Raw genomic sequence first — 10054 nt, forward strand, 5'->3', positions numbered from 1 at the left:
TTTGTTAAGTTGATCCAAGTTGCTCTCGCTTTGCATACATTACATTCGATCGATTTGTAGGTTGACTTACACATGCATTACATATCATAGTGAACATTTAGGGCGCTATTTGAAGGAAATCAAAAGCAAAAGAACATACAATCTCATATATTTCTGCTTGAACCTCACTTTGATGGCTATCGAAACCAAATTAGCCTAACTTACAGAAACAAACTAATCAATATTAAATCTGCTTCTACAACAACAAATCAAATCAAATCAAATAAAAGATCGATCACAACAGATAAAAGGAAATTTATAGCCAATTGTATAAGAAATCACCTTGGCTTGAAGGGTAAATTTTCATCAATGAATGTTAGTCACATGCTTCAATAAGTCTTTAATAAATCTGTAAGGATAGTAAATGCTCGGTTGAAACAAATTGAATGAGGCTATCGACACCAAGCAGCAAAGTGTTTAGAAAGAATTGGCTATGATGATTGTTTAATAGGTGATAACATTGTACGTGACAGATATATATAAATAAACAAAAGATAAAAAAGGCTAGCTAGGCAGAAAAGCAAATTAAGACCCCCATGAAAGTTAGTTATTTTAGATTAAAACTAAAAAAGATATGTTCTTTAGCTCATCTCATCCTATCTAATTTGAAGGTAGGAACAAAAATTTCATCTACAAATCTCACCATGACGAAGAAGATCATGATTAGACTATTAGCGCGAAGGAGGTCCTAAACAAATTAAGACGAATAAATTTCAATAGTAGGGACAACATAATTGAAAGTTAACCCCTAGAGTGTATTAGCATTTGTTAGCTAAAGGCCATGTCTTACTTGCATTACTTACTTGTAAGAGATGAACTTTCACATATAATTTTTCCAAGGGGTCATAAGAGAAGAAATCTACGGAATAACTTAGAAAAATATGAGACTGAAGTATATGAGTTATAAACAAATACCAAGACACCTAGAGCAGGAGTAGTAAGCGACACAAATAAATGAGACTGAAATCTAAAGAAATACAAACAAATACCTAGACACTTAGTGCATGAGTTGTAAGAAATTTTAAGCTTCTAGTATCTTCAGTTGTCTTACTCCATGCATGGAAACCTTATTCTATCTTAAAGCAGTCCTTTAGGGGAAAAAAGAGAAAATAAAAGCCCAGATAACACACACTTGCATTTCGAATAAATAGCAGCACCTAAATTGTAATAAAATATTTTGCTTTTAATAGATGTTATAACTTACAGTAGTACCCAAGCTTATATGCTATTGATTCACTAACAACAATAGTCTAAGAGAAGAAACTACATTCTAAAGCTATAGAACATACTGGAAGACTAATAGAGTGTCGGCCTTAGAAAGATACAATGTGAAGAATTCAAATCAAATAACAGGGTTCAAAAGTGAGAATAAATAGCAACAATAATTTAGAAATTCAAGAAAGACCTTGTGATTTCAAAGACTTAATGAACCAAAAAAACATGAATGACGGAAAAATAAAATAAAAGACCAACAGTTGAAGTTGTTTACCTTTCATCTCATAAAATTTTAGATATACACTTAGAAGAGATCGTGCAATTGAAGCATGAAATTGTTTGGAGCAAGAAATGGTTGAGTATCAAAGTATATAACTATATTTTCATATATAAAAGTCAAGCCTACCATAATTAGCCAACGTAGGGACAATATTATAGAGAACACAAACTATAATAATTATTTGTGAGAATTTCATCAACCATATGTTCATGTATCTGATGAACATAGAAATAAAGGACCCTTAAACAACCTCCATTCTTAAATTTTTATAAATTGCTGACTCTAACTTATTACCTAGTAGACATTGACATGTACGTCCCTTGTCTAAGTGAACAGAGAAAGAGATTTCAATATGATGCTTGAATATAACTAACATTCTCAACTGCTCAATGTGAGCTAAACAACACCATCTCCAGCTAAGAAACACCTAGATAAATCAGCATTTTCCAAAAAACCTTCAAATTTTTAGCATGGTTAAAGTCGTTTAAATTTTTTATGGTGGCTTATGTTTCGTAAATCATCAAGTCTTGAACATGAAAAATATATAATTTCACACCTCAGTGTGTGTACTTTCCCAAAAGAGAGTTGCACAAAAAGTTTGGAGAACCCAATTAAAATCAAGTTGAGCGACCAATTTTTTTTTGAAAATGTGCTTGGTGAAATTTGGTAGTACCTATTTTCCATCAATACTATGATTGAAAAGGATTAATGGATCCTGCATATTCATCTAATCAACCATATTATGAAATTGTAAGAGTGCTTAGTTCTTGCTATCTCTTAATTAGTACACCCTCCAAGCAACCAAGAATTATATTTAGAATCAGGCTCAATTATTACCTTTGAGCTTACAATATATGTTTCGTTGTAGCCATATTTCAAAAGGGATGAATAAGTTACTCCTTGTCAAGATAGTCTAATTGTACTGTGATGGTAACAAACTATCAATCATATTCTACTTACATTACAAACTTTTCTCACCGTGCGTAAAATTCTAAGCAATCTACGTAAAGTAAAGTTAGTTACACTATGAACTCCTCTCACCTGGTTAAAATAATGAGCAGCCCTCGTAAAGGGCGATCTAATCACTTAGGGGTTAAGAACTTACACTCCAGACCCAACCTGAGAATGGTGTGACCTAACAAAGGTTGCAGTAGCCACAACAACAATCTCAACACTGAATTATATATGCCATATCCAATCCTATCAGGCAGTATAAATGTTTATCTATGCAACACATCTACCAAGCTACTTTTGAGAAAAATGGCTTATCTTCTACTTTCTAGAGGAACAAAACACGTAAAGCTCCCAAAAAAATCATTTAACAACACTAACTTGTTAGTCCAAAGTACATGAGTTAAACAAATGCCTATAAAAGAAAAGTACATAAGTTAACAAATGCCTAGAAAAGAAAAGAACCACACCTATGAGGCTTGGTAACAGCCTTGGCTATCAATGATCAAGTTGGATATTAGGGGCAATTACTTTTCTCTTTGGGTATCAATGAGTTTGAGTTTGGGTAGTCCAACATATCTACTAACATCAAAGAAACAAACTCATCACCTCAATACCTATAACAATATAATGCACAACCTCCAGTGGACCAGGTTGTACAGGTGCACTCAAACACAATAAACAATGTAGCAGTCTACCTACGTTCTTCAAATTAAAGTTATTAAGTTAGACAATGACATACCTGGTAAAACTTTGCTGATTCTTCCTTTTGGTTAGAAGCAATTCAAACGCTAACTTCTGCACCTTATACTTCACCATATCCAACACTTTCGATGAGCACAAATCTCCATCAGGCAAACTAATATGACTTCCAATAACGTCACCGTCCACACATCCTTGAAAAAAAAGAGTAAAGATATAAAGAGATTCACATTAGATTACCTTGGTAACTAAAAGATATGGGAATGAAATACCAACAATAAATCCAAAGACAACTCCAATATTAGTTGTGATTGTGAGTCTAGTACCATCATTTGATTTCTTACTTACTCCAAAGTTAATGAGAAAAATAGCCTTTAATGGATACAAACCTGTAGTCAAATTGTAATGAAAGCTAAGAGCAAGATAGGTGCTAGCAAACTAAAACCACATCAATACATATCACTATCACTAAATGTATTTGACAGCAACTTGATTCAAGAGGTCATTGATATGCACCCAAAACTGTAATATTAAACCCCAAGAGACATAGCATTTTGGTCGATTATGTGTTTAATAATCATGTAATAATTATATTTTCGTACTTTTGCAGGATTCCGCAATTAAAATAAATATAGTGATAAAACATGCATCGAAGTACAAGAATACGAGAATATTTGGAGTTTCCCACTCAATCCCCGTGAAGCCCAACAAAGCCTGACTAGAGCCGAAGTTTCCAAAAGAACAAAACTAGTACAGAGTGGGTCCACATATGAAGAAGCAGCAAACTTCCGAAGCTCAAATCGAATAAATCTAGATGCCGACGTTGGCTAGTGAAGCTGCCAAGTACAGGAATACGGGAATATTTGGAGTTTCCCACTCAACCCCCGTGAAGCCCAACAAAGCCTGACTAGAGCCGAAGTTTCCAAAAGAACAAAACCAGTGCAGAGCGGGTCCACATATAAAGAAGCAGCAAACTTCCGAAGCTCAAATCGGATAAATCTAGATGCCGACGTTGGCTAGTGAAGCTGCCATAGCGACCAGCGCGATTTAACTCAACAAGAAGGACAAAAAGTCGTAAAACGCCAAAAATCACAAGCGACCCATGGACACACTAGGTGGACCTACTCTGCAGGCCCAGAAGGCATGATGAGTCAGCATAGGCAGGTGGCAAAGAATGGTTTCAAATTGGTACCACCTGGCAAGAGAGAAGACACGTACCAATTCAAACCAGGTGGTTTGAATTGAAATGAGCTAAAAACAAAACCTTAAATCAGCAAAAAGACAAAAATTAAAACAGTTAAAACAAAATTTTGTTTCGAACCATTCAATTAGCATAAAGCCAAAATCTAAAACATTCACGGATAGCATTCCTGTATCAGCCTATATATATGAGGGGGTCGCCTTCATTATTACCCCTTCAGCATATTAATGTTTTAGCTTCCGCCTAGTTAGATTTTCTTCTTCAGTACTTACATTCTGCCATTTCCATTCCAGCAGCTTAAATACTGTGAGTTATTTTACCCTTAATAACATCATTTCTTTTCTAGTTTATTTTCGTCCCGCATTTATTTACTTAATGTATACTTTGCAAGTTTTATTATTCCTTCTATGACCATGAGCTAATCCCCCCCCTCGTGGGGAGGGTTATCTTCGCTCTTTGTGAAAATCCGAATTGACTCGTTAATATTCTAAAATCACTACTTAGGAATTAGGCATAGAATTGACATCCGGTCCCAAAATGATCGAGGATCACCACAGTTGAATTGGCGATGCTCCAGATCTTCGTAGCCTCCAAAATATCTTGTGCTTTCGACTCTGCGGTGTCGCATGACTCTCTCCAATTCGTCCAGCTGATGTGAAATCGAGCCAGGAGCTGAAATAATATACCAGAGATGAGGTATTATTGAAACTCCTTATGCTAGTGAAATGCGACCTAGAGATGTGGGCATGCGCTAGGGATCAATACTTGACGTCGTCTCCGAAAACGAGACGAAGTAGAGATGTAGTGATTTGGTAATATAAACTGTTAAAAAATGATTCTTGCATGAGCATGATTAACTCTCTCCCTGTTTCTCTATTTTTGTTTACCTACATATAATCGCCGTAGTAATTTACATTATTTGCATTACCGTTAATTTAATTAAAACCAACTAAAAAGAAACCTAAAAATCCTACTCACTAAAAGTTGTAATTCCAGTTGTGAACCTATCCGAGCCCTAAGGTTTGGACGATCCCTTACTCGACCTATCCTACCAAACCCACGGAGTAAGGTAACTTGACTAAAACGTACGACTATACGGATGTTGGAATTTGGACTTTGGACTTGGGTCTTTGGACTTCGGACTTTGGACTGTGGACCTTGGACTTAAGAAAATAAGTAACTGAAAACCAATAAACGTTCGAAAAACAGCGTTTATCAAATGGCGCCGCTGCATGCCGAAGGACTTTGGACTTAACGTAATAACTGGAATACATCCATAAAAACCCCCTCCCCTACCTCCTCATCTTTTTAATTTTCATTTCTGTTACAATACTAACGAGTTATGGAACAGTTTACCTTAACTTTTTCTACTAACAAATATCTGTGAACCAAGTTTGTTTATTTTCATTAGCATCCTAAGTACTCGTAGAAATTTGAAGTAATCTTGAGCAGGACAAAAGAGTCTCGGACAAGACTGAATTAGTAGCACACGAGACTAACCTGGAGTATCAACACTCCGGTTTTCAGGTACATGCCACTTTCCTTTTCAGTACTCTTTTGGGCTCTTTGGTCCTGTTTTTCTAGTAAGCATAAGCTCGGGAGTAGTCGATCGCTATACGAGGAATCGCGGGGCCTTGTGTTTCAAACTCTTAAACTCCTCAAACTTTGTCGAGGATATTATTTGCTATAACCTGTTTTACCTCGTATATTTGTATGTTGGCATGAGGACTCTATGCATGTAAAGGTGGTTCGTCATTACATATTCACATAACACAATTAATATGATTCGAATATATTTTGATATATGCGCGAAGCGTCAAACCACCGCTTAGAATATTTTTGTATGTGTATGTTACATCAATTCACGCACCGCGATATTCAATTGCATGAGTTCGTTTCTCGACATTCCCCTAGCTCATTGATAACTTACATATAGTTGCATTATAGGTAATATAGATTTGCATGGGTAGACTTTCTGCGTAAACTAGTATATGTTAGTTAGTTTCTATTTTGGCATCTATCGTTTTAATTGCATATTTCGTAATCACGTCTCCATAATACATTAATTACGTAAACAAAAAAAAAAAAAAAAAAAATAATAATAAAAAAAAAAAAAAAAAAAAAAAAAAAAAAAAAAAAAAAAAAATCATAGTAATTAAAAATTTCATCTAAATCATCTTAATAACACCCCGCATAATACACTATCATAAATCATCATCCTATTCCATCAGTGCCTAGGAAACTTGAAAAAAAAATTGAGGTTGCCTAATTAAGGAACGTGTTAGCACTTAACAACCTCCCTCAATTCTCTAGGTGACTGGCTCTTTGGAATATTCCGCGTTATCGCTATCCTAGCTTCCCCGCCGAAAGTTAGCAAAGAATTTCCGGAAGACGTGTTTCAACTCCCTCCTTCCTAAATTCTAAAACCTCCGGTCACCATTGTTCGCTCCTTTATGAGCCTTAAATTAAAATCTATATTTGTATGAGACTACGGTCCGTAAACATAAGGAATTAGAACTTACATATCATCGTCGAAAATACAAGAAACCACTGTTTATGTTATCTCCTAGACATAGTCCCTCCTCCGTAGAATCAACCTCGTCAAACATCTCCGTTGCCATTATCTCCTTTAATTATGGTCGAGGAAAATCTCACAACCGAGAAACCTCTTTCGATTTCTATATCGCCTTACAGGGAAGGACTCGCTCCCTCGTGATTAAACTCGACGCGATTGTAGGTGATTTTCAGATTCCGCCAAACATTTTCGGTTTGTTACCTGTTTACCATGGGTTAGACCATGAAAACCGTGACAATCATCTTCGTCGGATGCAACAAGTAGTCACCACTTTCCGCCATCCGACCGTTACCAACGAACAAGTCTTGCTTAGGTTGTTTCCCTTCACCTTAGCTGATAAAGCTTCAGTTTGGCTCGCCGGACAAGCGCCGCAATCCATTGACACATGGGCCAAACTTGTTCAAGCATTCATGATAAAGTTTTATACTCAGAAGAAAACTATAGAAATGCTTCAAAAGATTCAATTCTTTCGCCAGCACCCCCAGGAATCCTTTTCAAAAGCGTGGAGCAGATTTACTGATCTACTTCTCGAATGTCCCCATCATCAACTCTCGACATCTTGTATTAGTCCGTTCATTCTTTAATGGTCTCTCTGACCATCAAAAGGAAACATTAGATATCATGAACGGCGGTTGTTTCATGGACAAGGGCGCTACTGAAGCATACACTTTTCTTGAGAAACAGGCCTCACGAAGCACCCATTGGGGAAACACTGATTCTTCTAGATCTTCTAAAGACACTCCTACCAAAGTTACGTCTATGTTTGAGGTCAAACCCGATCCGGAATTAAAAACTCTAATCGAGTCCCTAAACAAAAAGGTCGATGCTCTTTCGGTACAAGTAAATGAACAAAAACCCAAACAGGTCATGGCTGCCAACGCTTCCCCATGCCCTCTTTGTTTAAGTCCTGAGCACGCCGATTCTTATTGTCCTTTAGTATACGAGTGTCCTCCCCAACCTTCTGAAGAGGCTTATGCTTTCAACATCCCTAATGCACCTTGGCGACAACATCCGAATTTAGCTTGGGCACCCCCTGTCCAACAACAAGCTCCTTCAGGTGGCAACAACGTTCCTGTATGACCACCCAAGAACTACAATTCCTATCGTCAAGGAAATCCTCCACAATTCTAGCAAGGGCAAAGTAATTTTCCCAACAACGCAAATATAGGGTACCAAAACAACCGCAACCTTGTTCCCGCTAATCAAGGACATGACTACCAAAATCAACCCGTGAATAATAACCATGAACTAGTTCCTGCTACTCCTTTGGTACAATCCACAGCCGATAAAACGGCTGAAACTTTTCTGACATACATGAATCAACAGAATCAAATCCTAGCTTCTATCCAACAGCCTCTTGTTGTTAGCTCGGGATAAAAGTCAAAAGGCGTGTTCCCCGCCAAGCGGTTCCAAACCCTAAGCCTACAAACACTGCCTTCGAACTCAACAATGCACCAGGACCTAGTAATCCAAGCCAGGGTGAGGTAAATGCCATTACCACTCTTCGTTCTGGCCGAACCATTGACAATAATATATGTATGCCAGACGAGGAATCGACGGAAGTCACGACTGACGTCCTTCCAACTCCTACCTCGCAACCTATAATGGACGAAGTTGTACCTTCAAAATCTACACCTACGTCCCTAGGGAAAGACGCCACTGATCCTTATACGCGATTCCGTCCAAAAGCTCCGTTCCCTGCCCGTTTGGTAAAGAACAAACATGATGAACATTTTGATGAGATCCGTGAAACCTTCAAAAATTTGACCATAAACTTACCTTTCCTAGATGCGCTAAAGCATTTGCCCAAGCATGCCAAGTTTTTGAAGGACATGTGCACCACCAAACGACGTACAAATGTACCTCAACAAGCGTTCCTCACTGAGCAGTTTCCCTCGATTACCACTACCAATGGTGTGGTAAAGTATAAGGACCTAGGTCGACCAACTGTACCATGCACGTTGGGCGACAAGTATACCGCTACTGCACTTTTAGACCTAGGTGCCAGTGTTAACCTACTTCCCTACTACTTATTTAAGCAGTTAGGTCTTCATGAATTAAAACCTACCAATATGACTCGCGAACTCATGGATCGCTCCATCAAGTACCCAAAAGGCATAGTAGAGAACGTTATAGTAAAGGTCCAAGATTTTTACTACCCAGTGGATTTTGTCATTCTAGATACTGAAGTAGCCTGTGACTCCATCCCTATCATCTTGGGACGTCCTTTTCTTGCAACTGCTAACGCTCTCATAAATTGTCGGGACGGTTCAATGACATTGTCTTTCGGGAACCTTTCTGTCGAACTCAACGTGTTCAAATTAATGAAACAGTTTCCCGATCCTATAATGGAGGGCGAGATTAGCTTGGTTGATAGTCTGGAACATGATTATTTCACAAACTCTTTTCCCCCAGACGAGATACACCAATTTCTTTCTTTTGATAATCCGGAGTTTGACGATGACTCGTACATAAGGGATGTCCATGCATTATTAGAGTCAGTACCACTATTTGACCCTAATGCTTCGGCAAAAACCGATTCGTAAGAACCGGATTCGCTTCTTTTCCATTGAAGAGATGATCCCTCACTTAATCCTTGATCCCCAATCCTCCAACTCCGGATTTAAAACCTCTACCCCTCGATTTGAAGACGCGGCATCTCGATCTCGATGGTAGTCACCCTATAATAATTTCGCTCACTTGACTACTGACGGCGAAGAGGCATGTTTGATTCATGTCATTCGTGAACACCGCCCGCTTATCGGATGGTCCTTAGATGATATCAAGGGGATAGACCCTAGCATATGCATGCATCGTGATATACATCTTGATGACGGCACAAAGACATCGGAGAACCACAAACGCCTTTAATCCCCGCCATGAAGGAAGTAGTGAGAGAGGAAGTTTTACGTTTACTTGATGCGGGTATCATATACCCTATCTCAGATAGTGACTGGGTTAGTCCTGTCCACGTTGTTCCCAAAAAGTCCAGCATTCAAGTTGTACAAAATGAAAATGGTGAGTGCATCTCCACTCGCATTCCTTTGAAATGGAGAATTTGCATTGACTATCGCAAACTTAATGCCATAAC

The sequence above is a fragment of the Coptis chinensis genome, chromosome 7, assembly GCF_015680905.1.
Source record: "Coptis chinensis isolate HL-2020 chromosome 7, ASM1568090v1, whole genome shotgun sequence".
NCBI classification, from domain to species: Eukaryota; Viridiplantae; Streptophyta; class Magnoliopsida; order Ranunculales; family Ranunculaceae; genus Coptis; species Coptis chinensis.